The sequence below is a fragment of the Delphinapterus leucas genome, chromosome 20 (genome assembly GCF_059928025.1).
Source record: "Delphinapterus leucas isolate spDelLeu-1000000601 "Yukka" chromosome 20, BTC_Dleu_Yukka2, whole genome shotgun sequence".
NCBI classification, from domain to species: domain Eukaryota; kingdom Metazoa; phylum Chordata; class Mammalia; order Artiodactyla; family Monodontidae; genus Delphinapterus; species Delphinapterus leucas.
Genome location: NC_143148.1, coordinates 52588498 through 52608242, shown reverse-complemented (window position 1 = coordinate 52608242; position 19745 = coordinate 52588498). Strand labels below are relative to the sequence as shown.

Here is a 19745-nt window from a genome sequence, read left to right as displayed (position 1 = left end):
CCTGCAGTCTTAGAGGGTCACCAGGCGACTCTTACCCACATTCAGATGTGAGATCCATCGCAACTCGTATTTCTAAGAACACGCAGAGGAGCCTGTAGCCTTTTTAAAGTCACGGCACAAAGTTTGCTTCCTTCCTCCTCTTCCAGTCTAGGGTTTTCCTTCTCGTAAAGGGCGACATCTCAGAGTGTGGCCTTACGAAAGAATACTGACATTTGCCATGTAGAATCTGAGCTCCCTCCAAATACTGTTCAGTGACAGAACCTTGACATGCCAAGACTGTGTCTGCAGGGCTGTGGCTAACCACACAATAGTCCTGAATGCCCAGTTCCCGTTGTGAACTCATAGGGTCTTTTTAATATGCACAAATGATCTAATGGAAATCTAAATTAAAGAAAGAAAAGATCTGTCCCTGTTTTCACACCTCCCCACAAATTAATCTTTTCCCCCATTTCTCCATATTTCTCCCCTCCCCTCCTTGAATACTTAAGTTTTACAAATTCAGAATCATTACACTGATACATTTCCAAGATACGGTTCTTTTTATTGCATCATCAGTATCTTCCCTACTCTCTCTTTTCTGCTGTTCCTCCCACACCATAGAATTTCTTTCTTTGTAATAATTAAACCTTAACCTCTCTGTGAGGCTTTGCCACTCTCAACGCAGTTTCATGCCCATTTTCTTATGAACAGAACCAACTTCATTTATTCAGATGTTAGCTTTGTTCTTGCTTATGAAAACCATCTCAGTCGAGATCTATCCAGCAAAATGCTTAGGAGCTTGGGCTCTATGCCTGGAGAGACACGAGTTCAATTCCTGCCACTTAATACTGGTGAATTCAGACAAGTAATGTAACTTCCCACAGCTTCTCTCTCTCGTCTATGCAGTGTAGACAATCAGCACCCAGCCCACAGAGTAGCCTTGAGGATGAAATGAGATAATCCCTTATAAAATGCTCAGCACAAGGCCGGTGTAGAGTACGAGTTCCATTAATGTCAGTTATTGTTGTCATTAAATATATCAGATAAAGACTTTTAACGACTATAGGAAGTGAGAGGAAGCCACCTCCATTTGGCCTGAACTGACCCTCAAATCTAACTCAATCCAGTCCACAGTTTTCAACCCAGATTAGAAAAGAAAGAACCACATTTTGCGCGGTGCCCTTCACTGATTATTTGTCTAATGGAGACATTCTGATTCCATGTTATGTGACAACATCATCTGGGGCAGAAAGATAATTTTTAAGATCTCACCCCCTACCCCACCCCCGAATAAAAAGCAGATACTTGGCATCTCTGGTTAAAGTGAAATCCAAACTTTTCAGAGTTTAGAAGTGTTGGGAAGCTACTTCTCGTAGTCGTCGGCTGGGATCTTTTTGGACTGGGGTGGAGACGGGGGTGAGGGCTTCTTGTTACCAGACTTTTCGTGGGCAAGCATGTTCATGCAGGTCTCAACAAACACCCTTGGTTCCAAGAGTTCAGGCTCAGGTAAGCTTTGGACAAACACCTGAGGCGCTGAGAGGCTTAATTGAAATGAGCCCGAACTTAAATGTTTTATGAGGTACGCCCATCACTAATTTTCTTGGCCAAGTTTTAGGTGGCCTCATTGTGGATATGCTCCTGTTAGCACCTGGGAAACTCAGGTCTCCACCGTGGAGCCTTGGTTTGGTTTGACTTCACCACACCTCCGAGAGCTGCAGACCACCTGTGTGCGTCAGTGCTCACGGTGTGATCACACCTGGACCTGGGAGCCGTTTCCCCCTTGGTACAACTTGTCTTGAAGTTCCAGAAAAGCCAGGCCTCACCTTCCCCTTAGCGAAGTCCTCCAGACTGGGACCAACTTCTCTCTCAATAGTAACAAGTCTCAGGAAGAAGGGAACCCGTAACACAAGCATCTTGCCAAGCTCCCGTGTGAATCGGGAGTGAAACAGAGCTGGTCTTGTGAAAGGAGGCACAAAATAGCTCAGCTGGATGGAGCGCACATGGCCATCGGGAGAAGCTGATTGTTCCACCAAGATGCGCCATCTGCTTTGATTTGGACAAACTTCTCCCCACCCAAGTCCAGAATCGTCTTGGAAACTTCTCCTCAACTACCCACAGCCTCCAGACCGTAAATCCCTCAGGGTCTTATTTGGTTTTTGTTCATAGGGAGAATCATATGCCAACAATACTATTAAAAACTGCATACCCTGAAAGTTTGAACGGAACAACATCTATGATTTTCAGAATGTTCTTTGGACCGACAGGAAACGAACTGAAAAGGCACAGGTCAGATAACAGCAGGCTGAAATTCCAATCCCACTTTTACGTTACCCTTCAGAATGTTCTGGATCAGTCACACTCCAGTCAGAAAGAAGAGTCAGCGCTAGGAGCTCAATGGCAAAAATTCAATATGGGACCTTGTATTACAGGGTATGAAGGTGTTGCCAAAAGGCCAGCAGGGTCTGCGGAGACAACCGGAGATGGGCAATGGCTGGGGTCTCCTACTGCCCTTGGGGCTAGAGAGACAAAAGAAGGAAGTGGTCTTATCCAAACTCAAAAGCCAGAGCTGGGTGACAACAGCTTGGATGGTGGAGGCTTCCTGGGTGGGGCTGGAACCATGAAGGAGAGACAAGCTTAGCTGGAGACGCTGAGGGTGACACAGAGGGAGGGCAGGAAATACCCTGGCTACCCTTCATCTCCTGCTTCCAGACTCCAACCAGTGCCTCTTGTGACCGAAAGTAACCAGAAGCCAGTTCCCAGGGGAATCTGGGAAATACGGTTTTCAGGGGTCAGCATCCCCAGAGAATGGGTCTCACGGAAAGTAATATATGAGCAGTACCCACATATGACCGAAGCCATTATATGTCATTTTTGTACTTGTTACATAAGGGCAAACTGAAAAATCAGAAAGCCACGATTATCGGCAGGCGGACTCTCAACCACTGCGCCACCAGGGAAGCCCCTCACATATATTATTGTGTGTCATCTCTGTACTACCAATTTTGCATGTTATTCCAGATGCTTTATTTTCATACTGCCAGTATCTACGTGTAGTACAGTCTCCATACAAATTTCTGGTTTAAGAAAGAAAGAAGGCCAACTCGATCAAGAGCACACTTTTTGCTAAAAGGAAGAGAGACAGGAACGTGGATGGTGAGCAAGCCTCCTTCACTGGACTGACGTCAGGATCCCACGAGTGATGAGCTTTGAACATGCTGCGTTAGTGTCAGGCCAAGGCAGACACACACATCTTCAGTGCTTCGTGTCACGTGTGCCAGTAAAACCATCCAGCGGCTTTTCTCAGGGTGATGTTGACACATGTCAAATACATTAACATTTCTACTGGCATGACTCATTCGTAGGGAACAGTCAACTCAGAAGGATGACAGAGGGGAGGGGGAGAAGCATTTTATAGTCTTTCAAGATTTGAGGACCAGCTCGACTTTCAGGGGTGTTTTAAGAGAGCAGTCACGGTCTTACTGGTATGGTATCATTTGTTTGATAGCATCGTCGTTGTTGTGATGTGTCTGTTGCCTTAGCTTCACTAACTAAGAGGTCTGGAGGAGGTCACTGAGCCACTGGGTGGACACGAATGGACCTCCCCTGCTGGCTGCACCCCTCCCCCGGCCCCCAGGCCAGGTCCCTCTCTTCTTCAGCGTATCAGGAGGGGGTGGTACCCAAGCCTCCAGCATCTGCCTTGACCACGCCTAAGGCTTCTTTCTCTTCTGCTTCCCCAGGGCTCAGCTCACCCTCCTCAGGTAGATGCTGATAAGACACACTAGGCTGACCTCTGGGGTCAAGTTCAGGGGTCCTGCCCCCCTCCCCTCTCCGCATAGTGAGACCTCCGTTACCATCGTCGCTGTTGCTTGCTCTCGCTTTGTTTTGTTTTGGGGAAGATTTGACTGTGGTTTTGGCTGTAAAGGAACCAAAAATGAAATGATTAATTGCAATTGGATGTGACACTACTTAGAGCCCCAGGCCCAGCCCCTTCCTCCAGGGGCCTCCGCAGTGCTGCCTGGCCTTATGCACCCACACCTCTGTCTGCCGGGAGGGCAGCTCCTCCCTCCAGGGAACGACCCAGAGGAAAGAAAGTGCCTGCCATGTACCCAGGCTTAAGACCAGCCTTCCAACTCTGTCCTAGTGTTGACCGCATCCCAGGATGGTGGACGATAGGGATCTCCATTCTCTTCAAGAGTACACATCTTCATCCCCATCCTTCCACCCCCCATGCACATAACCCCAGACAGGTGATCAGGATGCAGTTGTCCGACAACCAGACAATTCCCCAAGCCTGAGCCATTGAGTAGTCAAGAGGTGTTTTCATAGGTTATCAGCATAATGGTCTAGGGTGGCCTTCGCCCACGTTCTGTTTTCACAGGGACTCCCTGTGACAAGATGAACACGCACTAAGCCGTCGTCTTCTGTTTCATACCCTTTACCAGAAACACACTGATACCAACAAGGACAAGCCATGATTCAGTTTCAGCTACTTTGGGGATAACTGTCTACTTCTCGGGAACTACTGCAGCCCGCACACTGAGATCTATACGTGCCATATCACTTACAGTGGAAGGCAAGCCATCCCAAGGACGTCTTGGACATTTTTGATATTGTCAGTTATCTTTACAAGATGCAGTAACAGTGTAAATAGACAGTTGGTTTTGGTTTTTTGGATTTTTTAATGGATGTGTCATAGAAAACAAAGGGAGAGGGTATTATTGGAAACCGTAGCTCTCCCTGAGAGACTCTTTTTCCGTGCAGCCAAGTCTGTTTTGCCCTCATCTTGCTTCCCTGGGATTGCAGGGCAGGTCTCTCTGATTTCAGGGCCCAGGCTTTCCATGGCACCACGTTGCCTGCCATGCAGTCAGGCGTTGTTTGTCAACCACCCCTAGGTTCGGTGAAGCATCGCTCAAGGCAGTGTTTTGAATTCTACCATCAGTCGTTAAGAAAGGCAGCTTAGTGGAACAGACAGCTTCAAACTAACTTCCTCCCTCCCTCCCTCCCTCTCCCCTTTCCTCCCTCCCTCTCTCCCTCCCTCCTGCTCTCCCTTCCTCCCTTCCATCTTTTTTCCTGCCTGCCTTCTTTCCTTTATTTCTTTTTTAAATTTCTTTTACCAGTGTTGGTTATTTATCTGAATCTACTCTACAACTGAATCTACCATCATCTGTTACCTAAGGTCACCGGAATTGATCTTCTCACAGACATAAAGGCGTCTGTAATTCATTTCCTGAGCTTCTCCTCCAGCTGCTGTCACATTTCTTTCCCCTCTCCTCTGCCCCCTAACAGCCTGAGTGTAGTTTAGGGGAAACCTTCTGAGCGAGCTCCACAATGTGTCCTCTCTTTCCCATGAATTCAAGATATCTGAATCCTCTTTAGGTGGGGTGATCATTTCCCTGGTATATGCCTCGTGTCCCTACATCTTTCAGATGCTCCCTTTAACTCTCAAAAGTGACCTGATCTGATAACTCACACGGTTACTGTCTTCCTAAGAGACCTTTAAACTCAGTTCAGACTCCAACTTCATGGCTTGTGCCCGGCAATCTCAAGCCCTCCCGAAGATTTCCAGAAGTATCTGAGTTCCTGGGGTGCATCGCCTTGTGCTCCTCTGTGGTTTCCTAGATTCTCTGGTTCTCTCAGGGATCAACCTAGGTACAGAATTCAGCTTTCATTGTTGACTGAAAAACTCCACTAACATGGATTCCGTGAGCATTTGGGTATATTTTATTTACACTTGGGGCAAGTGCTGGGAGTGGCCACATTGTGGTTTGTGAGCTCCCTTCCCCCATCTTACTGGTTCTCTTCCTCCTCCCTGCCCCTCATCCTCCCTTATCTCCCCTTCTCTGCTGAGAAGCAATAAACACATTCCTCTCTCTGCCCCCTGCAGAGCAGTTGCTGTTCAAATCAGGTCCCTGAGGTCCTCAGCTTGTATCCCCCCTACTTGCCAAGGAAGTTTTCTAAAGAAATGTCTTATTCTTCGTGAGAAAAAGTCTGAAGAATTCTTTCTTTTTTCTTCGTTTAATTAAACCTACCTACTTACCTACCTACATTTGATTTAATGGTCCGTATCTCCATTCTCACTGGCACGTGGACAAAAGTAAACTTTGGCAGAAAAATATGGGAGAAAAGAAGAAGAGATGAAAGCACGAAAGAATCGACAATCATGGGAGAGGAAGAGAACAGGAGAGAGAGAAGGAGAAACAAAGGGAGGGAGTGGGGAGGGAGCGACCCTGGATGCCCAAGTTTAAGACAGTGGTTTTAAAACTGTCCTGCGAGTGGGTGTTCCTGGGGGTGTTGCTAGCAGTTTAGATTCGTGAAGCCTCACCTCACAAAGGCCTTGACCTGGTAAGTTCCACAAGGACCACACTTTGAAAACTCTGCAACGTGCCTAAGGGAGATAGTAAGATTATATGAAACTAATCGCAACTGAATTGGGAAGGATTATGATTATTTCTCTTTTCACCAGTTCACTTGAACTGTGTGGAGAGCGTTCTGTCAGCCTTGATATCTACTTTTGGCCTGAGAATCTGCAGTCAGCTTAAGTGGCAAAGTATTGAACGCAGGCATTAGAATATCCAGCCCTTTTTCAAATCCACCCTTAGCTTAAACAATATACACGTTAGCCTTACTCCAGTACGTTTGCAGACAGAGACAACGTCAGGACATCCAAGACATTGTTGGCCAAATTCCTCGGACTTTTTGGGGACTTCTTTTAAAGAACATGACAGAGAAGTCGTCATGAAATAATACATGGAAAGTGCCTAGTACTTTGCCAGGAACTGAGTGTTATTATAATGAAAGGACCGTGATTTATCTGTTGGAGACAGAGAATGGCAAGCTCCCTGACATGTGATGTCCAGGGTACCTAGTCAGTGTCTCACCTATGAGGAAAGTACCTACTCCAGGTGGTGAGCAGAAAACAGAATGACGTTGACACAGCCAACTTTGTCTGTTTTAAAGCTGCCGTTGCGAATGCTTTATGTGATCCCTGCTGTTCTCTTATTCCTTCTGCAACTGTATTCAGGCAGTTGTCCCTGCCCCCTCCATGCCTAATCTATTTCTGGCCCCCTTCGTCTTTCATTAACAGAGCAGAGCCTGACTGGAGCAGGCCATCCAGGCAATCAGAGAGAGCTCTCCAGTCAAATTCCAGGGACAGAAGACGATGCCCTTTGCCTTAGTACACTGGGGCTGCTATAACAAAAGTACCATGGGTAGGGTGGCCTAAACAACAGTTATTTCTCACAGTTCTGGAGGTGAGAAGTCCAAGATCAAGGAGGCAGCAGATTTGGTGTCTGATGAGAGCCTGCTTACTTGGCTTTCACCAGAAAGGGGCAAAGGAGCTCTCTGGGGTCTTCTTTAAAAGGGCACTAATCCCTTTCATGAGGTCCCCACCCTCATGACCCAATCACCTCCTAGAGGCCTCACCACCAGATACTATCACATTAGGGATAAGCTTTCAACGTATGAATATTTGGGGGCAGAGGGAAGGGGGCATAGACATTCAATCCATAGCACCTTTAAAATTCACATGGCTCACACATGGGCATCAGAATAGGACTGAGAAAAGACATCCCATAGCAAAGAGTCTGTATGAAATTATTGATAGTTCAGCACATAGTGTACACATCTTGAAGAACCCTCTTAACTAGATAATTCCTGGCCTGCCATCTTGCTGTCTGATTCTAATCATAGCCCGAGTTACATGTCATCCTTTTTGTAAACTCTGGTTTCTTGGTTTCCCCATCTTAGGTTTCTGCTTAGAGCTGGCTGCTGCCCCGTATTCTTCTACATATGTACCCATCAAAAGGGGAAACCTGCAGCCATCACCCAGAGAACTATATTGTCTTTTCAGGAAAACCCAAAGACCTGCATAACATTGTGAAAATTTTTTTCATTGTGCTTTTCTTCTCTAGACCTTCATCAAGTCTGCCGCAGTGGATCAGCTTCATTCCCCAGGAATACTAAAGAGCCTTCATGAGGGTCCTCCAGCGAGTCCTCAGTCTCAGTTCTCACAGGTATGAAAGAGATCACTGACTTTTACCTTCTCAAGTCTGTAAAGGCAGCTCTTGTTTTTTATGTCAAGGAGAAGTTGAGTGTCTTATTAGAAGCCAACCAGTGATTATGTGTGAGATCACATGTGGATGAACAGTTGTATAAAGGACCCATACACAGGTCAGTTCTCTTTGTATCCGCTCCTGATCTGGTATTGAAAACAAGTTTGGGTAGGATCTCCTTCACAGGATCTTACTAATTCAGAGGCCACTGGGCTCATGATTTCATCACCTTCCATGCACATATTAACTTTCAAAATCCCTAAGCAATAGCTTATTTTGAGTCCCATAATTCACTGCATATACAATGGTCATCACAGGGGGAAATAAAAATGCTTCTGGTGTGAACTTAGCTTGGTGTGTTTCACGTACTACCTGATTCATGGGAGTTACTTAAAATACATGAGGGCAGAATAATGTACCCTTCAGAGAGACTGTCACACTGGCTTGCTCTGTACTTGATAGGTAGATGTGATTTGACCTGTTGGAGCATTTTTGCGGTCAGATTGAGAGGGCTTGAACTGTACACATCCTCGTGGCCCATACCTTCCCCTTGACCAGGAATACGGAAAACACACTTACAGCCTCCGTCGTGTTGCTTAACTCGTCTTGGGATGCTTCCCTCAATATTGGTGGTAGTCTGACGTGACATATCTGCAATTAAAGGGTGATGTCAGTTGACACAGTGCCACAGAGGCCAGTTAAACATTGTTCCTTAGAAAATAAGAGCGGGATTCAATCCCGAAAACATTGGTAGTGGTCCAGGGACTGAGTCATTTGGCTCTCTCGGAGCGTCTGAACTAGCTGGAACGTGTCAGGAAACCCAGGTTCCCTTCACACCATGGAAGAGGAAAGCAAGAAGCAGGAAGATGTACTTTCAAAATAACGCACTGCTCTAGGGAGCTGCTAATTCTCTCACAATCCAGGGCTGATCTTCTTCACGGGTATTGACCCCTTGTCCTGCGGCGCGCCAACTGTGCTGGGTGGGAAAAGCAAGAGCGGCACATCTACATTATTGTAATACTCGGCACACTGCTGGGCACTTGGATATTGTTTTTCTCCTTTGCTTATTGCAAAAGAGCTGGGAATTGAAAGAGTAACCCGGTTTAATTTAAGGGAGCCTCCCATTTTGATGGGAATACTTGGAATGTATTATAGACTTGTAAAAAAAAAAAAATGCCAAAAGTCTACCCAAATGACTCTGTAGTTATGTTTTCAGATTTGAAATTTCCCACAAAAATTAAAATACCTCATGTAGAAGAGAGATGCTATGGCTGCCCCTCTAAAGGGGAGAACGTGATTGTGTTTCTACATTAGTTTTCTGTTGTTGCAGTAACACATTACCACTGACTTGGCTTGAGACAACACCAGTTAGCTGTCTTACAGTTCTGCATGTCAGAAGTTTGACATGGGTCTCACTAGGCTAAAATCTGAGTGTGGGCATGGTTGTGTTCCTTTGGAAGTTCTAGGGGAGCATCTATCTCTTTGCCTTTTCTAGCTTCTAGCGGCCGCCTGCATTCTTTGGCTTGTGACCCTTCCTCCATCTTCAAAGCCAGCAACAGTGGGTAGAGTCGTCCTTCTTACATAGTATCCCTCTAATTCTGCTTCCTTCTTGCACTTTGCAAGTCCTTTGTGATTATGCTGAGCCCAGCCAGAGAATCCAAGATAATCTCTCTGTTCTAGAGTTGGCTGATCATCTGCAACCTTAATTCCCATCTCCTATGTAAAGTAATAGAGTCATGTGTTCTAGGCATTAGGACATGGACATTTTGGGGGTGGGGGGCGTTATTCTGCCTATCGCAATTTGTCATTTTTTCTGTAAACCTCATCAAGTCAATTCCAAATGCAAATGAGTCCTTTCCCATCTGTTTTTCTACAAAGGAAATACAACTGAAATTGATTTCATACAACAATTACATAAGTGAATGTGGAGTTATAAATTTATAGTAGAAGGAGAAAGGTGTTTGTTTTCTTAATTGAAATTTTCTTAATTGAAAATTTGCGGAAAGTACCGCTATAAACAGATGACTATTAAACTTAAATCGTCATCAAGTTAAGTTAAATTCAGTTTTACTTAAATATTTATTAGGAGTGAAAGCAAACATAAATGTGGAAAACTCAAATCCTTGTTTCTTAACTGTCTCCTCGTTTTCCCACAATGTACTTCTGGCTGTTCAGAAGTGATTTCCTAGATTTTATTAACCTGTAACAGAAGGGGACAGCTAAATCCATTCCAGAGAATAACTCGTTTGTAACCCTGTGTTGCAGCTTCCCCAGCCAAAGGGGTTAAGGAAAATAAGCATGAACTCAGAGAACCTTGTTGCCTGGGACCCGAAACAAGTTACTTAAAGAAATGTAGGTGACCTGATCCATCAGCAATACGTAGGCTTCCCTTGGTAAAATACTTGCAAATAAATGGAATGTAGACGTTCAAAAAATGTTTACCGGCACCTGTTTTATGCTGAGCGCGGTTTTAGGCGCTGAGGACACAGTCAGATACAGTCATGGAAAAGGCAGGCAGGATGTCTCCTCTCATGAGGTTTACTTTCCTATAGGGAGAGCTAGATTAAAATGATTTTAGAGAATGTATAACAGGACACACACACACACACATACACACACACACACACACACACACAGACATCACAAAACAGATGGCACAAAGTGAATAATTCAGGAGAATTTCATAAAGTACTATTTATGTAGGTGTGGGCAGGTTCAGGGTGAACCAAGGACCCTGACAGGGAGCACATGGCGGGAATCAATACTCTACCCACACCCTTCCCCCCGCCCCTCGACTGCCTGCGAGAACATCTGGTGGCCAAAACCGATTTGTAGCCTGAGGTCCCTGGAGCCCACTGTTGTCCATAAAGATCAGCCTCCCTGCACACAGAAGAGGGTGGGGCAGGTGGACTGGACCCAGAGGGGCAATCACAGCTTCCAGCACCTCCTTCTGTGTACAGATGCTTTGGAGTGAAAGACGGGGGGTGTGACCGGCCATGGGATGGGGCATTGGGGTCGATTTTACAGTTCAAGGAAGATCTCTCTTAGGGGGGACATTTGAGCTGTGACCACAAAAGAAAAAGAAGCTATGGATGCCTGGGCAAGGAGCAGATGCTTCCCGGCAGGAAGACCCGAGTGCCAGTGCACAGGACCTGCAGGGGGATCAACCTCGTGTGCTGGGAAAAGAGTTCAGTGTGGGAGCGAGAGAGGCGGGTGAGAGGCAAGTGGTGGGAGGTGGCGTCAGAGAGACGGGCGGTGACTACCTCAGTGAAAGCCTTGTCTGAGGCTGGTTTCTCCAGGAGAAAACTCTGACACGAGGGTGTGAGTGCAGACAACTGTTTAAGGGGTGATTCCACAAGGCCAGGGAAGGGGAGTGGGGGAATGAGAAGGGAAGGGAAGGCAGTGTCTTTGACCTGACTGCCAGTGGGCAGGTGGGGTCAGTCACCTGCCTTCTCCGGGCCACACCGAGCCCATCTCATCATGCTTCCTCTGGACGTGGACTGCTTATTCCTCCCATCCGTGGTTCCTCATGGCCACTTCCAGGGACATCACTATCCGGTTCTTCTGGAGAAGTTGGTGGGGGGAGGTGAGAAGGTGTAGATGTCTGCGGTAGGGTGCCCCGTGCAGATGTGCTCCGGGAGAGTGAGTGGTGGGCAGTCGGGGTGGAGCCCCACAGCCTCTGCGAACATCTGAAAGTCATTCGGATGTTTTCTGAGTGTGATGGGAAACCATCAGAGGTGATAAATTATTCACGTTTTCTCTCTGGCTGGGCTGAGCTGCTAGAGATAACAATACCAACGGGTTCTTTAAAAACAAAAAACTAAAAAGGTGTAATTCACATACCATAAAATGCACTGTTTAAAATGTGTGATTCACTGGATTTTAGTGTATTCACAGAATTCTGTAATCATTGCCACTAATTCCAGTACATTCTCGTCACCCCAAACGAAATCCCTTGCCTATTGACAGCCATTCCCCAAGGAATGGGTTCTGAAATGGCGTTATAGGAGGGTGCTTAATGATGGTCTCAGTGTTTAAAACACGAGATATCAGTGTAGAGGAAACACCATCGGCTCCTGAGTCAGGCACCCCCAGTGTTGATTACTGAGCCTCTTTCCAGCCCCATATCCACGGGCAAGTTGCTTTCTTCCCTGACCTCCGTGTTCTTAGCTAGAAAGTGGAGGCAGCGGTATCCACCTGTGTTGTTTTCCTGAAGATTCGAGGAAGCACTCTTGTGAAGCAAAGAGTGCCTGACACAGAGTCAGCGCTCACATGTTTACATACTGTACAGTAAGTCCCCCACATACGAACGAGTTCCATTCCAAGAGCGCGTTCGTAAGTCCAATTTGTTTTTTTGTTTGTTTGTTTTAATTTAATTTATTTATTTTTGGCTGTGTTGGGTCTTTGTTGCTGCACGCGAGCTTTCTCTAGTTGCGGTGAGCGGGGGCTACCCTTTGCGGTGCGCAGACTTCTTACTGTGGTGGCTTCTCTTGTTGTGGAGCATGGGCTCTAGGTGCACGGGCTTCTGTAGTTGCAGCACACGGGCTCAGTAGTTGTGACTCGCAGGCTCTAGGCACGCGGGCCCAGTAGTTGTGGCGCACGGGCTCAGTTGCTCCACGGCATGTGGGATCTTCCTGGACCAGGGCTCAAACCCGTGTTCCCTGCTTTGGCAGGCGGATTCTTAACCACTGTGCCACCAGGGAAGTCCCCCAGTTTGTTCTTAAGTCCAACAAACTGTTCACAGGAATAATCCATAAAAAACAAGCATAAAAAATAAAGAGAACATTTTTAATCTTACAGTACAATACCTTGAAAAGTACAGTATAGTACCAGCTATATCACCACTGCTTTTACGCTTGCTTCCAGACATCCTGGGCTTGAAATAAAGATGCTGTACTCTATACAGTACTGTACAGTAAAGTACACCAAAGCACAACCACTTGTAGAGGATGCACGCACGTGACGACGTACGCCAGACATGTGAACTAACTTATGTGATTGGGCATGCAAACAGACGTTCAAATCTTTAAAAGTTTGCAACATAAATGTTTGTATGTAGGGGACTTACTGTGCTCATGGCATGTTGTATGTAAACGTGGGTCAGTGGAACATTCGCTTCGGATTGGAAAGAGAGCCACGTGTCAGTGCAAAGTCTGGGGTTTGGGAATAATGGGAGAGTAAGAAACAGAAGTGGAACGTGACATTGGAAGGAAAGCTTTGGTGAGAAGAGGCAGGAAGTGATGATTTCTAAGAAGGGCTAGTTGGAGGTGTTCTTTGGAGTATCATCTTCCAGTTGAACAGCGAGAGACAGGCAAAAATACAGAGAGCGATGGAGAGTAGCAGCCCAAGGCAATAGAGAACTGGTACCCCTGCAAACTGGCTTTCTCACAAGCCGGGCTAGCTCAGGCAGAGAGCTCTGGCCTGGCTGATGGAGGGATGGACAAGTGTTAGGAAGAGGAAAGAGGTCACTCATGAGGCAGGGTATGACCCAGGAAAGAACTAGACCTGGGCTGGGCACCTACCATATATAAACCCGTGTACCTGCCCTTCTGCGGGTCTCAATAACTGGCTTGGCCAAGAATGATGTTGTAGAGCAGCTGATTCTAAGGCAAAGGAATAACCTAGAGCAGAGTGGCAAAGGGGACAGTTCATCTTCCCAAATCAAAGTCTACTATGGTTTTCTTTCTTTTCTTTGATTAGTTTTTATTGGAGTATAGTTGATTTACAGTGTTGTGTTAGTTTCTGCTGTACAGCAAAGTGAATCAGTTATACATGTATCCACTCCGTTTTATATTCTTTTCCCATATAGGTCATTACAAAGTATTGAGTAGAGTTCCCTGTGCTCTCCAGTAGGTCCTTATTACCTATTGGCTTATTATCTTAGAGTCTATTTTATATATAGTAGTGTATGTATGTTAATCCCAATCTCCCAATTTATCCCTCCCCCTGCACCTTTCCCCCTTGGTAACCATAAGTTTGTTTTCTACAACTGTGACTCTATTTCTGTTTTGTAAATAAGTTCATTTGTACCATTTTTTTAGATTCCACATATAAGCGATATCATACGATATTTGTGTTTCTCTTTTACTATTGCTTTCTAAATAATTTATATAATAAAACATTTTAGCCATCTTAAAGTATACAGTCCAGTGGTTTGCAGTATATTTACAGTGTTGTGCAACCATCACCGCTAATTCTAGAACGTTTCCATCACCCCAAGAAGAAATCCCTTACCTCCCAATTTTCCCCATCCCCCTCCCCCATCCACTGGCAACTACTATACTACTTCATGTCTCCATGGATTTGCCTGTTCTGGGCATTTACTATAAATAGATCCATATGCTCTGTGGCCTTTTGTGTTTGGCTTCTTTCACCTAGCATAATGCTTTCAAGATTCTTCTGTGCTGTAGCATATATCAGTATTCCATTCCCTTTCATGACTGAATAATACTCCACTGTTGGTATATACCACCTTTTATTTATCAGTTCCTTAGTTGATGGACACTTGGATTGTTTCTACTCGTTGGGTGTTATGAATAATGCTGCTTTGGACATTTTTCTGCAAGCTTTTCTGTGGATATACGTTTCTGTTTCTTTTGGGTATATACCTAGGAGTAAAATTGCCGGGTCATATGGTAATTCTATGTTTAAGTTTTTAAGGAACTGCCAAAATGTTTTTTTGCAGTGTTTACACCATGTTATGTTCCCATCAGCAATGAATGAGGTTTCCAGTTTCTCCGTACCTACACCAACATTGGTATTTCTAATTTTTAAATTTTAGCCATCCTAGTAGGTGTGAAGTGATATCAAATTATGGGTTTGGTCTACGTATTCCTAATGAGTAGTGATGTTGAGCATCTTTTCATGTGTTTGTTGGGCATTGGTTTATTTTCGTTAGAGAAATGTCTGCTCAATTTTTTTGCATATATTTTAATTGGCTGGTTTGTCATTTTATTGCCTTGTAAGATTTCTTCATAGATTCTGAATTCTAGACATTTGTCAGATATGTGATTTTCAGATATTTACTATCGTTCTCCAGGTTGTTGTCTTAGTTGGTTTTAGGCTGTGGTAATAAAGTACCACAAACTGGGTGGTTTAAAAGCAACAGAAATTTATATTGTGTAGCTCTAGAGGCTGGAAGTTCTGAGATCAGGGTGCCAGCATGTTTGGGTTCTGGTGCGAATGCTCTTCTAGACTGCAGACTGCCACCTTCTCATTGTGTCTTCCCATGACGGAGAACAGAGCAGAGGAAGCAAGGTCTCTTACGACCCTCAAAGGGCACGAATCCCATTCATGAGGGCTCCACCCTTATGACCTCATCTAATCCTAATTACTACCCAAAGCCCCCACCTGCAAATACCTAAGCTTTTAGGGGGTAGGGTTTCAACATATGAATTTTGGGAAGACACGAACATTCAGTACATAACACTTACCTTTTTCACTTTCTTAATGGTATCCTCTGATGCACAGATTTTAAAATTTTGATGAAATGCAGTTTATCTAGTTTTTTCTTTTGTTGCTTGTGCTTGTGGTTTCATATTTAAGAAACCATAGCCTAATCCAAGTCATAGAGATTTACTCCTATATTTCCTTCTTATAGTTTTAGCTCTTACATTTAGATTTTTGATCCACTTTGAGATAACTTTCTGTATATGGTATAAGGTAGGGGGTCCAGCTTAATTCTTTTGCACTTGGATATCCACTTGCCCCAGCACTATTAGTGGAAAAGACTATTCCTTCCCACTGAATGGTGTTGGTAAGCTTGTTGAAAATCAATTGACCACAGATGTATAGGTTTATTTTTGTACTCTCAGTTGTAATCCATTGATCTATATGTCTGTCGTTATGCCACTATCACACAGTTCGATTTTGATCATTTTTCAATAAGTTTTGATATCAGAAGTATGTCTTCTGATTTTGTTTTTTCTTTTCCAAGATTTTGATTCATGTTCCTTTGCATTTCCTTATGAATTTTAGCATCAGCTTGTCCATTTCTGTAAAAAAAATAAATAAATAAAAAAAGAGGCTGTTGTAATTTTGATAGGGTTGTACTGAACCTGTAGGTTAATTTGGGACTGTTACCATCTTAACAATTTAGGGCTTTTTATCTATGATCGCAGCATGTCTTTTCATTTACTTAGGTTTTCTTTAATTTCTCTTAGCAAAGTTTTATAGTTTTCAGTGTACAAATCTTACCCTTTCTTGGTTAAATCTGTTACTAAGTATTCTTTTTCATCCTCTGGTAAATGGAGTCGGTTTTTAATTTCATTTTTGATTTGTCGTTGCTAACGTATAGGAAAGGAACTGCCTTTTGTATACTGATCTTGTATCTACAACTTTGCTGAACTTGTTTGTTCACTTTAATAGCATTTTTGTGGATTCTTCAGGCTTTTCTGTATATAAGATTATGTCATCTGTGAATAGAGATAGTTTTACTCCTTTGTTTCAGTTTGGATGCCATTTGTTTATTTATTTATTCATTCATTCATTCTTATGATTGCCCCGGCTAGAACTTCCAGTACAATGTTGAGTAGAAGGGGTGAGAATAGACACTTTTATCTTGTTCTTAATCTTAGAAAGTGTCCAGTCTTTCACCATTGCGTATATTGTTAGCTGTGAGTTTTTCATATATGCTCTTTTTTTTTAAAATTTCATTAGGAATTACAAAATGGTTAATTTTTAACTCCATATATCTATAGAAATTTATTATCATCAATTAAGTAGTTATTTCAAATACAATTAACTTAAGAAAGTCAGGATGTCTGATTTTTTTTTTCATTTTATTTAAAAATGCTTAGAGTAACTAGCTTCCTATATGCTGTTTATCAGGTTGAGGAACTTCATTTCTATTCCTCGTTTGTTGTGTGTTTTTATCATGAAAGATGTTGGAGTTTGTCAAATTCTCTTTCCACACTTATTAATATGATCTTGTGGCTCTCTCCCCTTTGTTCTATCAATACAGTATATTACATTGATTTATTTTGACCAACCTTGCATTCCTTGGATAACTACCACTTGGTATTGATGTACAATCCTTTAATGACGCTGCTGGACTCAGTTTGCTAGTATTTTGTTGAGAATTTTTGCATCTGTATTTGCAGGTAATACTGGTATATAGCTTTATTTTTTTCCATGTGATTTCATTTGGCGTTAGAAAGTGTTCCCTCTTTTTCTATTTTTTGGAAGAGTTTGAGAAGGATTGGTGTTAATTCTTCTTTAAATATTTGGAAGAATTCACTAATGAAGCCACTTTGTCCTGGGTTTTCTTCCTTGGAAGTTTATTTTGTTTAATTACTGACTCAGTATCTTTCTTTTTCTTCTTGAGTCTTGGTAGTTTGTGTGTTTCCAGGAATGTGTTCTTTTCATCTAGGTTATTTTATTTATTGGCATGTGACTGTTCATAGTATTCTCTTATAATCCCTTTTATTTCTGTAAAGTTGGCAGTGCTGTTGTTTTTGATTTTAGTAATTTGAGACTTCTCTCTTTTGTTCTTGGTTAGTCTAGCTAAAGGTACGTAAATTTTGTTGATCTTTTCAAAGAAACAACTTTTGATTTCATTGATCAGAGTTAATTTTTGAAGAGAGGTTTTTCACTTCATGACAACTGCATCCAGTGTTGGGAGTTTATACTGGTTTCTGCAAGTGTAGATGTACTGCACTCTCTGAGGTACAGTGTTTTTAAAATAATGGTTCTGTTTAAATTTGGTGAATGAAGTTATGTGTATATTGACCTAAACAGAAAATTCTCTCCCTTCGGTTAAATAGAGTTGGCTACCTTCTGACAGGTGCAGCAGCCTTGGGATGGTAATAAGGGAAAACCATCACTGAGGACACTGAAATTTGTTACAGTCATTTTAGTATTTATCTTCTTTGCCAGAAACAAGTCCAATCAAATATAAATCTCCATATGTAAACATTTCCTTTATGTTGTGACCTTATTCTCAAATGCTTGTTCAACGTTTATCCTCTGCAGATAGGATATGTATGCATATCCTTTTTCCTTATGAGGCCCATCGCATCTCACCCCGTAACCCCACGGAAGTCTCTCTCTGAGGTGAGGCCAGACAACCATGCAGCCATTCTCTTTTCTAGAGCTGACTTATAGTCTGCCTCCTCTCCTTTCACGGTCTGCCCTACCATCTAGCCAACTCCAGTCCATCCTCTAACATCTCTCAGAATAAAGAAGAATCAAGACTGACTTGTTTTCATCAGGAGAATCATGTTGAGGGGGCATGAAGTACGTGGACCTTGATCTGCTAGTTAGAGAAGAGAGAAGACATGGTCTTGTGCCCAAGGCAGGTCAGTCATGCATGAGGAATGGTCTGGGCAAAGGTTGAGTGGCCGGAAAAGATGGACTGAGAGCGGGTCATCACAGGACACCTCACAACGTTGCCTTATAGTCTGAAACAGCCGTCAGCTCCCGCCAGAGTGGTCCCACAAAAGCACAGTAGTCTTTTGGACCTCTAGCCCTTTTGTCTCGCGTTTCCCTCCAGTGGAAATGAAGATGAAAACAAAGTGGAGAGACCTGAGGGCTTCCCCGCTGGGTGGAGACTCCATGGGCATCCCGTGGCAGAAATTAGCGATGACCGATGCTCATCTTGAGCGTGTGTTAGCAGAAGTGAGTCCTACATTTCATGACTTGGATTGTGTGTGTGTGTGTGCGCACGCACACACACGCATTAGACTGTCTACATGCACAGGTACCAACAATTCCTCCCGTTCCTGTGCACACATGCCACTTCTTCTGTCAAGAGGAGGAGTCCTCTTCCCTTGAATGTCAGCTGTCCTTCTGACTTGTGTTGACTAACAGAATCCAGCAGAAGTGAAACTCTGCCTTAAGAAGTCTGGAAGCTTCCACTTCTACCCTTTCCTGACCCAAGCGTCATGGAAAGAAGATTGGGCTAAACTACTGAAAAATGAGAAAAGGTGTGGAGAGGGAAGGTTCATGTGTTTATTTGTCGTTGAAAAAATTTTAGGTGATTTGACTTCTAAAAAACATAGCTCTCGTTTTGAAATGTAAGTGGAGCAGCTGTGTTTGTGAGTGTTGGACAGGGGTATGGCTGAACGTTGGCCTTTAAAATCAGATCTGCAGAGACTACACGTGGATTCCAGAAACACTCATTCAGGACCTGGTTCACGATGCCTTCAAAGTGTCTCTTTGTTTTCAGGATGACGAACGTGATGTTTCTTAGAGAAAAGATAAGACAGGACCTGGGCCAGATGGTGGTCACCTCCTTTGGTCTCAGGCACTGCTTTGTATGGGGAACTCATCCACTGCCCAGGCAGGAGTTATATTTAGAGACTCTCATGTTCTGCAGAGTTCTAACAAGATTCCAGCGCAGCCACAAACAAGTCCAGATCTCACGTTCCATTCTCCTCTCTCACTCATCACCCCAAAGGAGAGAGTTAAGGGGCTAGGCAGGGGTCATTAGTTTTCCCAAGTCTCCTGGGTAAATGTCAGCTGGGTCTGGAACGCGACCCCAGTGAAAGAGGGAATGGGACGCTGCAGAGCCTGACTCATCCCAGCAAAGAGGGATGGGGCTATGAGGGAGGAGCCAGGTTTACTGATGCATTGGTTCAGATTTATTTCATTCGTCTTCACCCTTCATTCCTTGCACAGACGTCTCTCTATTACCAATCAGGTAGGCGTTGGGAAATGTCTTCAAATACACTAATAGTAATCTTCAAAAAACCTCTGAGAGCTAAGTATTTTTAA

General features: G+C 43.9%; 1 long non-coding RNA gene across 4 annotated transcripts in view; it reads left to right on the top strand.

Moving 5' to 3' along the window:
* LOC111179479 (uncharacterized) overlaps positions 1–19745 on the top strand; it is a 283874-nt gene that overhangs the window by 141127 nt on the left and 123002 nt on the right. For all 4 annotated transcript variants that reach the window (XR_016390888.1, XR_016390887.1, XR_016390890.1 and 1 more), the window contains one exon: positions 7890–7991. This is a non-coding gene — a long non-coding RNA (uncharacterized LOC111179479). The remainder of the gene's footprint in view (positions 1–7889; positions 7992–19745) is intronic.